The sequence below is a fragment of the Elgaria multicarinata genome, chromosome 7 (genome assembly GCF_023053635.1).
Source record: "Elgaria multicarinata webbii isolate HBS135686 ecotype San Diego chromosome 7, rElgMul1.1.pri, whole genome shotgun sequence".
Taxonomy (NCBI): Eukaryota; Metazoa; Chordata; class Lepidosauria; order Squamata; family Anguidae; genus Elgaria; species Elgaria multicarinata.
In genome coordinates, this window is record NC_086177.1 from 32,533,080 (window position 1) to 32,546,256 (window position 13,177).

Genomic DNA, 13,177 nt, shown 5'->3' on the forward strand with positions numbered 1-13,177 from the left:
CTAGGGCAGGGTGTGTTTGCAGAGCCAGTTCCGCCCCCCCCCCTATTGATATGGAAAAGAGAGCATTCCCAGGCCTTGGGCTAAGGAGTTCTTGGAAGCAGAGGCCAAAGTCCCCCCACCCATGGTCATGTTATCAGGCCCATACCTTGCCACTCATTAACTGGCAATTGGGAGCCTGGAGTTCTCCTGTGACCTCCTCCTTAGTACCAAAGCACAGCAATCCAGTCACCGGGACGCTCTGTTCAGAACTGCAGATAAACCAATCACCCCTTTTGTTTCCCCGGAAAATCTCTTTCAGTTTACAGCCGGCTTTTTATTCCTCTCAGATTAGCTGGTCTTGGCCCCCTGAATTCAGCAGCCCTGCTCAGAGGCTCACCCTCTTCTTCACCCCTCCACCCCACCCCCACAGCCTCACACCCCGCTGGCCTTGCCCCTGCGCCGGCGTGCACCCGCCTCCTCCATCGTTCTGCACATTGGTGGCTGAACGTCTGCAGCGGGCTGAAGTGTAGGCTGCCCACGTGATGGAGAACCCTGCTCTCCCCCATCAGGCAGGGTGAAGCACTGAAGAGGCTGGTGGTCTTCTTTATTTGAGAGAATCCACATTGCCTGTGATTCCTTGTCTCCCTGGAAGACCGCAGCTAAAACACCCACTGGGTCCCTACTTTAGAACCCTGAGTTGTATCCAATGTGGCCTGTCTGATGGCGGAATGGAAACCACTGGCAGAATGGGAGCCTGCTCACTCTGTGTTTTTTCTGCGTGGGCTCTGAATTTTGAGAAGGAGGAAGACAGACTGTTCAGATAGATAAATCACAGTGCAATCTTATAGATCCCTACTCAGCCATTAAATTCAGCGGGGCTCAATCCCAGGAATGTGGGTATAGAATTGCAGCTTTAGAATGGCAGATCTGCACAGAACATTTCTTAAAACATCACAGTTCCTAAGGGTGAAACTGGGACTGCAAGAAAAGTGATAATTCCGTTGAAAAGGAGTTTCTTAGAAGACTTTCCCAAAGGCTTATTTGAAGTAGTCATTCTCATAATTTGTAATGGGTAACTGGGATGATCAGCAGCAAAGGAGGAAAAGGTTCCCGTACCTTTAATGATCACAAAGAGAAGGGGGTGGGGAGAATCTCTCAGAGATGTCCAAATATATTCCTGTGCCTGAGGCAGAAAATCCAAATGGACCATGGCAAAAAATAATAATAGTAAAATAACTGACCATTCCTCCTCTAATGATATTAGAACATCTACCTTCTCAGAGAGGCTGCCTCATCTTACCTAATGGTCAATCTGTCCTTGATTCAGTGAAAGGTTTTCCTGCCCTGTGCCATGACAATTCCTTCTTCTAGACCTAGGCTAGGCAACTTGTTGTGCTCCTGAGGTGGCTGAAAGCAATACAGGAGCCTTTTGGGGTTTTAATCCTTAACCTCTGCGTATACAGATGTGCCCAAGAAAATCTGCCTGTACTGGGCCATGGAAATGTCAAGTTATCTGACATCAAGTCAGCATTGTTGTTGGCATGCTTTCAGGCCGAGCACTTTGGCTGTGACATGGAGAGTATTTGCACACAGCTGCATGAATGCTGCCCTCATTTGCACACTTCTTTCACCACCCGCCACATTTGTTTCTTTAGGCAAAAGGATCGCAGGAATTGAGGCCATGGGAAGATGCATCATATATAACATGGGATGTGCCATGGTAGGTATGTGTGGGGATCCACCATCCAACTACCTGTTTAGTATTTCCAGCTGGTAGATATGTGAGCTGGCCTTCATTCACAGCTTAAAGTTTTAAACACTGGCAGACCAGTGAAGATGGATGAATCGTACAAATCCATCAAGACGGTAGTTGATCAATGCTGCCTTTTTCTAGAAGTGTGTGTTTGTGTGTGGCTCAATTCAGACAACACGTTTCTCAACAGAGGTTTTAGAAGTCCACAGTGGAGTTTTTACACCACTGGTGAGAAATGTGTTGTCTGGAAACTCCACGCGGGAAAACTCCACGCAGTGGTAGAGTTTTTTTGGAAAACATTCCATGCAGAATATCCACGCTCTGCAGAGGAGAGTTCCTGCACAACCATTCTGTGGTGTGGTGTGTGTGGCGGGCTCTGTGCAGTTTTCTGATGTGTTGCATTGACTTTTCCCACTGGCTGCAGAGTTCTCTGACAAGGCCAGCAAAAGGACCGAGTGCCGCTCTAGGAGAGTCATCATGATTGTTGTTGGTTTTTGCAGCAATGGCTGATGGGATACTATCAGAAGGACCAGGGGAGGAGAGAGGGTGGAGGAACTGTCAATCAAACATCGTGAGGCTTTCGCTCAAGTCCACGGTAGCCCACAGTCACACAACGGTGGAGTTAGAACATGTTGTGTGGGAAGATACCCCCTAAAAGCTCAGTGACTGAGTGGAGTTTTCACACTGCATCGACTAACGTGTTGTCTGAACTGAGCCATTGTGTGTCTACTGGAGCACTGAAAAAGTGCAGAAGGTTCAATGGGATGCACAATTAAATTTCCTGAGAATCTTATCATTAGTTTTAAAATCAGATTTCTATCCCTTATGATTACAAAGATATGCTTGAAAATGTGCAGGCAATGCCTATTTCCAGGACTAGCAAAGCCAGACTAAATTGTGCAACATGAGGAATTAAGAAAATCTTAAATATGTTAAGTACCTTCTCCCAAACATCATGCTTGCCCATGAATATAATTGGACGAGGTCCTTCTCTAAGGGCCTTCAGTAATAGAAATGCATTATGAAGGCACAAAGGAGAACCTTTTTTCTATTGTGGCATCCAAGTCTGGAATCCACTCTGAAGGGATATTGACCTGGTGCCAAGATTATATTCTTTTAGGCAAAATATTTTTACCTGGACATTTTAATTGGTTTTTAACTGTTATTGTTGTAGCTTGTTGATAAGTTGCTTTACTATTCCCATTTTTTATTTTTATGGATTGATGATTTACTGTATTTTAATGTTGTATTCCAGCCTTTTCCAACCTGGTGTCCTCCAGTTGTTTTGGATTACAGGTCCCATCATCCACCAGGCAGCATGGACTAGAAATCCCATCACCCCCATGCTGCCTGGTAGATGATGGGATTTCTAGTCTAAAACATCTGGAGGCATCAGGTTAGAGAAGGTGTTGTATTCTCTTACCTTTGTATCTGCCTGCAATCCACTTTTGTAGGTAAAAGACAGTACATAGTTTGTTTTCTTTTTTAAAAATACAAATACAAATCACTCAGATCAATTTATATCATGTATACCAGCCCCAGAATCCATCTTTTCTTGTAACAGAGTTTGGATTGCCTGAATGCAGAACTTGACATCTTTTTCACATGGACACAGTCCTGACTATTTGTACTGGGCTCATCTCTAGATGCATAAAGCAGCTGCTTTTAAGGCTGAAAATTCATTAGTGTTTCATCTTAGGGAAAAAGGAGGTCTTAATGAAAACAGAGTAAGAAACAGAGGGCTCTTGGATGTTTTGCTCTGGCATACAATAAAGTTATTGTCCTACTTCCTTCTCATCTAGGGGCCTTTCTCCATAAAGCAAACATGAATTGGTACATTGCTTGCTTCCTTCCTGTAACAGATTTAAAAGCCATCACATGTCTTCATAGGCAATGCAAAGAGTTTTCTGTCCATTCAGCAGTTTGCTTTTGAATGGTATCTTTATGATGCATCAGATTGCTTATTATCTTAAAATACTGACTGCGTTATCGGTCAAATATGAAGAGCTGGGCTTCAGAAGGAATTGCCAACTGGCCAGAAAAGCAACCGCCTCGTCTGCCTATGTCCCTTCAAGAGTGGTTTGATATGCAGAAACCTGCCATTCCAGAGCCTGGTTTAAGAGTTGTCTGACAAAGCTTAGCCACAGGGTGATGTTTGCAGAAAAAGAGAGTGGAAGGAAGAATTTTGAACCAAGAACAACCACATTCTGCTCTCAAGATATATTATGTAAATCCATCAAATGTTGCATGATTTATTCCTCCTTATTTGTGTTTTCCGTTGGAGACAGAGGGCATGGCTAGACGAGGGGGATGATCTTGTGATTTTATGATTGCGAGACTGTCCCCCTCGTCCACACGTGGCACGTGACGTCATGCCCGCCATTTTGGATTTTTTTTTAAAGGAAAAGGAGCACACGAGCGCTCGAACGAAACCATGAGTTTATTTTTTTAAAAAAAACCTCACGCTCCCCCCACCCCACCCCTGATGGGCACAGAGCTCCTGAGGAGCTCTGTGCCCCATGCCTGGTTCCTGGCTCTTCGCAGTTACTTACAAGGAGCTGGGACAAAACCGCAACGGTGGGCCACACGTCCCATGGTCTCGGGATCATCCCAAGACCGTGGGAAAAACAGGATGGAAGGGTAGGGCAATATCTCGGGGAAAGGGAGGGATCATTCCTCCCTGCTCCTGGGATGTCCTGTGCGTTATGTGGACGCACAGGGACGATCCCCAGGTGATCCCCGGGATATCGCTCCTTCTAGCCATGCCCAGAGAGAGACAGAGCGAGAGAGACAGAGTGCATGCCCATGCATCTGCAAGGAATGAAAGCTCCTTGTCCAGACAGAAGAACAAAGGCTGTCAGAACAATAGATGGAAATCTCGAAGTTTGCTTGTTTTTTAATTAAAAAGTCAAAAACGGTATACTTTCCCCAAATTGGTGCCCTCCAGAAGTGTTAGACTACAGTTAAGAACATCAGAAGAGCCCTGCTGGATCAGACTGAGTGTCCATCTAGTCCAGCACTCTTTTCACACAGTGGCCAACCAGCTGTCGACCAGGGACCCACAAACAGGACACAGGTGCCACAGCACCCTCCCACCCATGTTCCCCAGCAACTGGTGTATACTAGGGGTGTGCACGGACCCCCCGCTCCACCCATAGTCCGCTCCTCTTCGCCGCGGAGCTCCGGCTCCGAATCGGAGCTCCGCAGTGGAGGGGAGTGGCACCAGGTAAGGCCCCCTCCCTCCTCTCTCTTATCTGCAGAGACCAAGGGGGAGGGGGGCCTTACCTGCATCCATCCGCGGTCCCTCGGCTTCTTCAATTGAGCCCATGGCTCAACCAGGAAGTCTGGGCCGCAAGTGCGGCCTAGACTTCCTGGTTGAGCTGCGGGGTCAATTGAAGAGGCCGAGGGACCGCGGACTGAGGCAGGTAAGGGAGAGCAGTTTACCTGGCCTTCCCGCTGCTGCCGCTCGTGCGGCGACGGCGGGAGAGCCAGGTAAGTGACCAAGGGGGAGGGGGCCTTACCTGCGTCCGTCCGCGGTCCCTCAGCTTCTTCAATTGAGCCCACGGCTCAATAGAAGAAGCCGAGGGACCGCGGACGGACGCAAGTAAGGGAGAGGAGGGAGGGGGGGTTTACTGGGCCCTGCCGCTGTCACCGCATGGGCGACAGCGACAGTGGCAGGGCCTGGTAAACCCCACTTACCTTTCTGGCGGAGCTCCGGATCGAGGCGAAGGATCCGCCTTCACCTTGATCCTCTTTGCCACGCTCCGCCGGCCCCCCAATCCTCTTCGCCTCCGCCTTAAGGGTAGGCGAAGCCCCCCGCTCCGCTCCTGCTTCTCCGGTTCGAGAAGCGGAGCACATCCCTAGTGTATACAGGCTTACTGCCTCTGATACTGGAGGTTGCATTTAGCCAAAATCCCGGAGTCCAACACATTTTGAGGGCAATGAGTGAAAGAAGGCTGTGACAGAGCAAAGGAGCTCTATCTACAGCTGCCAGGTCACAAGCCAAAGGACCTCCTTGTCACTTCAGCAGCCTCCCAGTTCCCTTCCTCTGACCTTACGTCTCCTTCTGTGCTATTGCTCCCCCTCCCCTCCTTGCATAGGACAAAGCAACAACATGCCTTTTTGCGCCAGCAAATAGGTGGGGGATTGTCATCAGTCAAGGAAGTATTGGGTGGACAGGAGAAGCTATTGCTGCAATCTCTCCCACAGCTCTGGGGCGGTGAAAGACCCAAGAGGTTCTCTCTGGGTTGTGATTTAGCAAGGCGTGTGCAGCGTTCTCTTTGATCATTGCCCCAGCGCAGCTAAGCTCCAACAGAGCTGCCTCTTATATCACGTGAATCGCGTGCTCCTCTCGAATGGTGTGACAACTGGGAGTGCAACCCTATGCATGCTTAGTCAGAAAAGAGCCCTACAATTCCCGGCATGCCCCAGCCAGCTCTGCAAGCTTATGGGACAACTTCCTGTCGGTAAGATCTGTACAAGAGTGGAACGGTCTACCTACGAAGGTTGTGGGTTCTCCATCTCTGAAGGTTTTTAAGAAGAGGCTGGACAGCCACCTCTCCTGGATAGTTTAATTGGTTTTCTTTCACACTGCAGAGGGTTGGACTAGAAGATCCTTGTGGTCCCTTCCAACTCCACAATTGTATGAATCTATTAAGTAATTCTATGTTTAGACAGAAAAAAGTCCCTGCTGGCTAGGGAATGCTGGGAATTGCCAGACTTTTTTCTGTCTAAACATGCATAGGATTGCACCCACAGTCATATAAAATGAGAGGAAGCCTCTCAGGGTGCCAAATTCTGAAACAGAGGCCTGCTTCGGCAGTTTGTTTGAGCTCACCATTATATATGGAACTGGTGCAGTTTGGGGAAGATAATGTACATAGATGAATTAGTCTAGCCTCCCCCTGCAGCATTTCTGCTATTACTATTGCGCTGGCAATAAACACAATGATGCTGAAAGCTGGCTGTAAGAAATAGTTATCGGCCTCATTCCTCGCGGGTAGCCCCAGAATTGTAATGGCAACTCTGGTATTGTTGGAGAAGCTTGACCTTTCAGTATTAATGCTTGGTCATTATAATATTTTTTGAGTGTTCAAAGCACAATTTTCTCTCTCTCTCTCTCTCTCTCTCTCTCTCTCACACACACACACACACACACACACACACTGTTAGAACTCTGCAAAGCCACAAATTATGCCGTTGAATTTCCCGCATTTGGGGAAATAGCAGGGGTCGGCACACCTGGAGTGCAATGGATGAGCCTCACCCTGGGAAAACCACCTTCGTGGTCATGGTGTCTCCCCTGCCAGGTAAGTATTACAGATGTGGGACTGAGCCTAAGATGGGGTGGGCAACTTGTGGCCCTCCAGATGTGGTTGGGCTACAACACCCATCATGCCTCACCATTGGCTATGCTGGCTAGGGCTGATGGGAGTTGCAATCCAACAACATCTGGATTGCCCACAGGTTGCCCACTCCTGAGATAATGCCACGTCTAAGGCCATTATGGACTTGTGAACAATATGAGATTTGGACAAGGGACTTCATGCATCACAGTCGTTGCACTACACTAGCTCTCAATGCCATCATGTGTCTGTGGCCAAATCCTTTCATTACTATTGCAGGAATAACACTGCTGATGATTTACGCTGCCAGCTCTAGAGTACTGATGCCCAGATCTACACCAAGCAGGATATGTAGGGTGACAGTATGAAAAGGAGGACAGGACTCCTGTATCTTTAACAGTTGCATTGAAAAGGGAATTTCAGCAAGGGTCATTTGTACATATGGAGAACCTGGTGAAATTCCCTCTTCATCACAACAGTTAAAGCTGCAGGAGCTATACTAGAGTGACAATTTTAAAAGAGGGCAGGGCACCTGCAGCTTTAACTGTTGTGATGAAGAGGAAATTTCACCAGGTTCTCCATATTATGCAAATGACCCCTGCTGAAATTCCCTTTTCAATACGACTGTTAAAGATACAGGAGCCCTGTCCTCCTCCTTTTCATATGGTCAGCCTAGGATATGACATTTTGAAAACAGTTTGAAGACTGTAAATGGAGTGTGCCCTGGGTCTCAACAGTTATCACTACTGTTATAAACCATATTAAAGCAGTAGTGTAGATCCTGCCATGGTCTCCATTAGTGTGGGAATTAACTACAAGTTGTCTTGCCTTCTAGCCAACCTCTGCTAAGCCTAGGTCAGGTGCAGTGATTAAAGCTGCAATCCAATAACTGGCAAGAAGCTCCATTGAATACAACAGAACTTGCTTCTGAGTAAACATGCATAGGATTGTGATAGAAGAAACTCTTCCGCCACACCCCTGAGGAACTCATTTTGAATGCCTCTGCAGCATTTAGCTTGTTAAGTTGAAGCCCAACATTTCCATTTGATCTCATCTGAATGTGACACTTGTGAAATATCACCTTTGATGGAATTTACTAGAGCAGGGCAGGACTTCCAGCAGTTCTCTCTCTCTCCCCCTTCCTTTGCTTGTGGAAGGTTGTGGCTCTGGGTGTATTACGGCAAGTCTTAGGAGCCAGGCCTGCTGGATCTGATCACCCTTATCAACCCCCCCCCCCACACGCACAAAAATGCTGTCGAAAGGAATGGGAATTATGTGTGTTTTGATGTGGTAACTAGGAGGACAGATCCCAGGCTAGAACGGGGTGGGGGTGGGTGGGTCATTTTTACCTTTAAAATGTCAGGACTGAAGACTTCCTGCCCATTTCCCAGCTCCGCAGCTGTTGCCTTCGCTCTGGGTACACAGATCCACAGGGCAATTCAGAGCTCACGTGTTTAACACATTGATTAACTTGAGCATTTTGAAAGGAACCTGGAAAAACCTTGAAAAGCATTGCTCTTGGTTTATTCTGGTTAAACTGAACTCAGGCAGGAGTGGCTATTTGAACTTTGCTCCTCCATCTCTTGTTTTTGGTGGCAAGGGAGGAATGGACAGAGTGTCCAGGTTTTAAAAAGCTTGTAATTATTATTATTATTATTATTATTATTATTATTATTATTATTATTATTATTTCTTACCCGCCTCTCCGTTTTGATCAAGGCGGGGAACAACAATAAGTATAAAATATATATAAATGAATTTAAAAACATAGTATATATTATTAAAACATCCTAAAAACATTGCTCCAATCCAGCAAAAGAAATCCAGGGATGGAAGAGGGCTTACAGAATTCATGCACATGTGCATTTGCAGCCTGTTGAGCTGTCTGGGTGCCTCTTTTGATACAGATGATATTCATTGAGCTTTTTTAGACGAGTATTTTATAGCACACTCTTGACTGGCCACTCACAGATGTTCACAAGGCATTTTGACAATGCAGGGATCCTCCTGTGCATCTCCTGCTCCTTCTCCTGTTTTGTTTTGTTTTGTTACAAAATAAGACTCCGAAAACCCAACTCTTCTGAACTATAACGATATTTGCTATTTCCTGCAGTGTGGTGGAGAAGTTGTGCTATAAAATGCCCACTAGAGGGTGCTGTCCCACTAAACTGAATGGGCCACGTGGTCACTGCTTTCTTCCCCATGTGATTCTGCTCATTCCTATTACAGAAGAGAAGCAGGAAGCAGAGCGATAGTAAGGAAACGTGATTCTAATGAGGGCAAATAGAGACATATGCTAGAATTAGATTGGTGCCAGTACAGGGATGGGGCAGATTTCATGTTGTTTTTTTTTTACTAGAACCCTGAACTCCACCAATTGTTACCAACTGCAAGAGCCATACACTTAGAATTAGAGCCTGAGTGGTGTAGTGCTTAGAGTGTTTGGACTCAGGAGATCTGGGTTCTAGTCCCCACTCAGCCATGAACCTAACTGGGTGACTTTGGGCGAATCATTGACTCTCAGCCTGACTTACCTCACAGGGTTGTTGTGAGGCTAAAATGGAGAGGAGCATTACACACACCACCTTAGGCTCTTTGGAGGAAAGGAGGGATATAAATGAAACAAAACAACGACAGAGTGCTTATGAACACGTTTTGAGCCTAGGAATTTGTTTTCAGTGCCAGAACTAAAGTGAGCTCATCGTCCTTTTACACAAACATTCACTCCTGGTTACCTGAAGCTTTTTTCATAGCAGCAGCTGAATTTAGGTGGAAAATACGTTGCTGCAGCTATTGTTAAATAAGGGGGTGTAAGAAAATGTTGCTGATCTACTGCGAATCATCCAGAGATCTACCAGTAGATGATCTCAAGCCACCTTCTGCCCACCTGCCTACAGGTGGATTAATTGCTTTCTTTAACTAGAACACAACCACTGCTTGGATATTATCTCCTGAGGCAATCCTGCCATTGCAAATGATAGGGAAACCGTCTATGCTGTTAGATGAATTACTCCAGCTAGAGTAAGGGAATGTACCTGGTATGAATACTAATAGCACAATGTGGAACTCATGAGAATGGTCCCTTTAAAGTTATAGCTTCTCTAAGTAGCCCTAGAAGATGCTCTTTGTAAACAAGAAACTTGGACCAGGTTTTGCAAAATTAGCACAGTAGATCCCTGTTGCTGTAATATCATTCTCACAGATTTTCAGTAATGAAGTCTAGAGCAAACCTGTCGTTCTCACTTGGCATTGATGTATTTGCTCAAGTAAATGGAAAAGGCTGCGTGATGTTTTGTGAAAACATAAAGTTACCTAGAAAATAAGTTATTTGAGGATCAGAACTTGCTAGCTGAGGGATAAGAGATTTATGAGCAAGTCAGAGCCACTCATTGTACGAGTTGTAGAGTTGGCCATGTGTCCTGCTTTACAGAGGGCAATCCTCTCTTTGAAGGGCTGTCAGTCCAAGTCCAGGTTAAAGATAAAGAACCATTAAAAGAAAGGAGCAAATGGAGCCTCGAAGTTGTTCTTCAACAGTTAGCACCTAAGCAGGTACACAACTCACCTGGCCAAAGTCTTCCCCACTATGATGAAATGTATATATTTAAATTATAGTACCGTATTTCTTCGATTCTAAGACACACTTCCCCCCCCCCATAAACATATCTAAAAACGGGGTGCGTCTTAAAATCGCGGGTGCGATTATTATTCTTAGAATCAAAGCTTTTTTTCTGTTGATGGTACTGAAATTAGTGTGCGTCTCACAATCTATGGCATCTTACAATCAAAGAAATACAGTAATTCCCCACCACCACCAATTTTCATCTTTACATATAAATTAGTATGGTCCATTTTTATGCAAATCTGTGTCCCCTTTTTCGATGATGTTGTGGACGGGGTTGCACTCTCCCTAAAGGATCGGGTTCATAGTTTAGGGGTGCTCTTGGATCCAGAACTGTCACTTGAGGCACAGGTGGACTCAGCGGCAAAGAGCACCTTTTATCAGCTTAGCCTGATCTACCAACTGTGCCCTTATCTGGACGGAGACAGCCTTGCTACAGTTATCCATGCTCTCATAACCTCTCGTTTGGATTACTGCAATGTATTATATGTGGGGCTGCCTTTGAAAATGGTCCGGAAACTTCAACTGGTACAAAACAGGGCAGCACGCTTACTAACAGGGACTGGCCAACGAGACCACATCACACCAGTCCTTTTCCAGCTTCATTGGCTGCCAGTCCAGGTCCAGGCCCAATTCAAAGTGCTGGTATTAACATTTAAAGCCCTAAATGGCTTGGGGCCAGGCTATCTGAAGGAACGCCTCCTCTCATATGTACCTGCCTGGACCCTAAGGTCATCCTCAGGGGTCCTTCTCTGTGAGCCCCTGCCAAAGGCAGTGAGGCAGGTGGCTACCAGGAGGGCCTTCTCTGCTGTGGCACCCCGGCTGTGGAATGAGCTCCCTAAGGAGGTTCACCTGGCACCTACACTATATTTTTTCAGATGCCAGGTGAAGACCTTTTTATTCTCTCAGTATTTTAACAGTCTATAAATTTAATTTTAACTTGGCTGTTTTAAATTTGTATTTTAAATTTGTATTTCTGCACTGCTGCTGCTTTTATCGTGGTTGTGCTTTTATACTGTATTTTATACAGTAACCGCCCAGAGAGCTCCAGCTATTGGGCGGTATAGAAATGTAATAAATAAATAAATAAATAAATAAATAAAATCACATTTTTATACTGTTTGTTTTATACTTGGAATGGTTTTAATTTTTGTGTACCGCCCAAGGAGCTTCGGCTATTGGGTGGTATAAAAATGCAATAAATAAATAATAAAGAAATAATAAATTATTAGCTAGCATAAGCCAAACAAAATAATGACAACCGATCATGTGTGGCTATTCCAGATGCGACAGTCCCCTCTGCTGGCAAATGCATCTGTTGATCCCCATACTCCAAATTAGCTGCTGCTCCTAAAACCCGTTGAAAACCCTTCCTGCCCCTGTGGCCAGATGTCTATAAAGCAGCTCCCTTCCTCTTCTCCCCACTGGCTCTTCACCTCCTTAACAGTCCTGCAGCTGTACCTGACATGTACTTTCTAAATGACACAAGACAGGGCTTGTGAACATGTTATTTTGCAACATAGTCCTTGCTCTCAAAAGATAATACACTACTCATGATTACAGCGAAGAGGAAACTGGAGTCTAAACGGATTTGACATCTATTGCCATCACGACGGAGGGAGAGCAGTGTTTGCTTTCCTGTGGGGCTGCCTATACTCCTAGTACCCTTAACTGCCCGCTCCTCGGACATATTGGCTCACAGATCTCACTCTGTCTCCTTGGAAGTTGCATCCAAGCAATTGCTCATAGGACTGCGGATTAAATCTGCAATCTTAAACACATTTACCTCGGAACAAATCCCATTGAACTGTATGGTCACATGGGGGATTGTAGCCTAAATTTTGCTTTTAAAGGAGACCTTCCTTATTTCAAAATTGCTATTTACTCTAGAGCATAACAGATTCCCCAACCTACAACTAATATTACAGCTCCATGGGAAAGCTGATTTGTTACTTCTGCCCAACCCATGAGCCATCCCCTCCCATGAACGCAGATCAGTGCATGCTGTTTCTCGTTGCATAGCCTTCCGTTCCGTCACATGGGGATTCCATCAGTGTTTCCCCCCTCCCTGCAGCCACTCTTTTGAAACACAGGCCCTAGTTACTGGGGATTAGATGGAACAGATGCATGTAAGATGCTTAGAGCTTTGGTCCAGACACAAGGCCACTTTCCAATCAGCTCAGAGGAAACAAGGTAATTAGATGGAATCTTGGGCAGAGAGCAAAATGACATGGAATTTGCCTGTTACTGGACCGGAAGATTTCAGTTCTGTCCGTCCTGTCCCCCTCCTTTCTCTTGGGCTTCTTGTCAGTGGATTTTTCCTTCTTGTACCCAGCAGCTGATGTCAGCTAATAGCTGCTAAGCAGGTCAGGGCTCTGCAGCTGAAGTAACTCGTGTCACTTAATCAGGGCAATGAATCAAGAGTGCCCTTTGAAAAAAAGCAATAGCTTTTGGCTTTGCTACAAATGATGCTGTGTCCCT

The 13,177-nt window shown here is 45.8% G+C and overlaps 1 long non-coding RNA gene and 1 other non-coding gene across 2 annotated transcripts in view; both read right to left on the bottom strand.

Annotated features, from left to right (window-relative positions):
- LOC134401425 (uncharacterized) overlaps nt 1-8,511 on the bottom strand; it is a 31,392-nt gene extending 22,881 nt beyond the window's left edge. Inside the window, exon 1 of the long non-coding RNA XR_010025655.1 lies at nt 8,427-8,511. This is a non-coding gene — a long non-coding RNA (uncharacterized LOC134401425). The remainder of the gene's footprint in view (nt 1-8,426) is intronic.
- On the bottom strand, nt 6,886-7,049 carry LOC134402032 (U1 spliceosomal RNA). Its single transcript, XR_010025685.1, has one exon. It is a non-coding gene; the product is annotated as a U1 spliceosomal RNA (small nuclear RNA).
- Nucleotides 8,512-13,177: the final 4,666 nt, after the last annotated feature.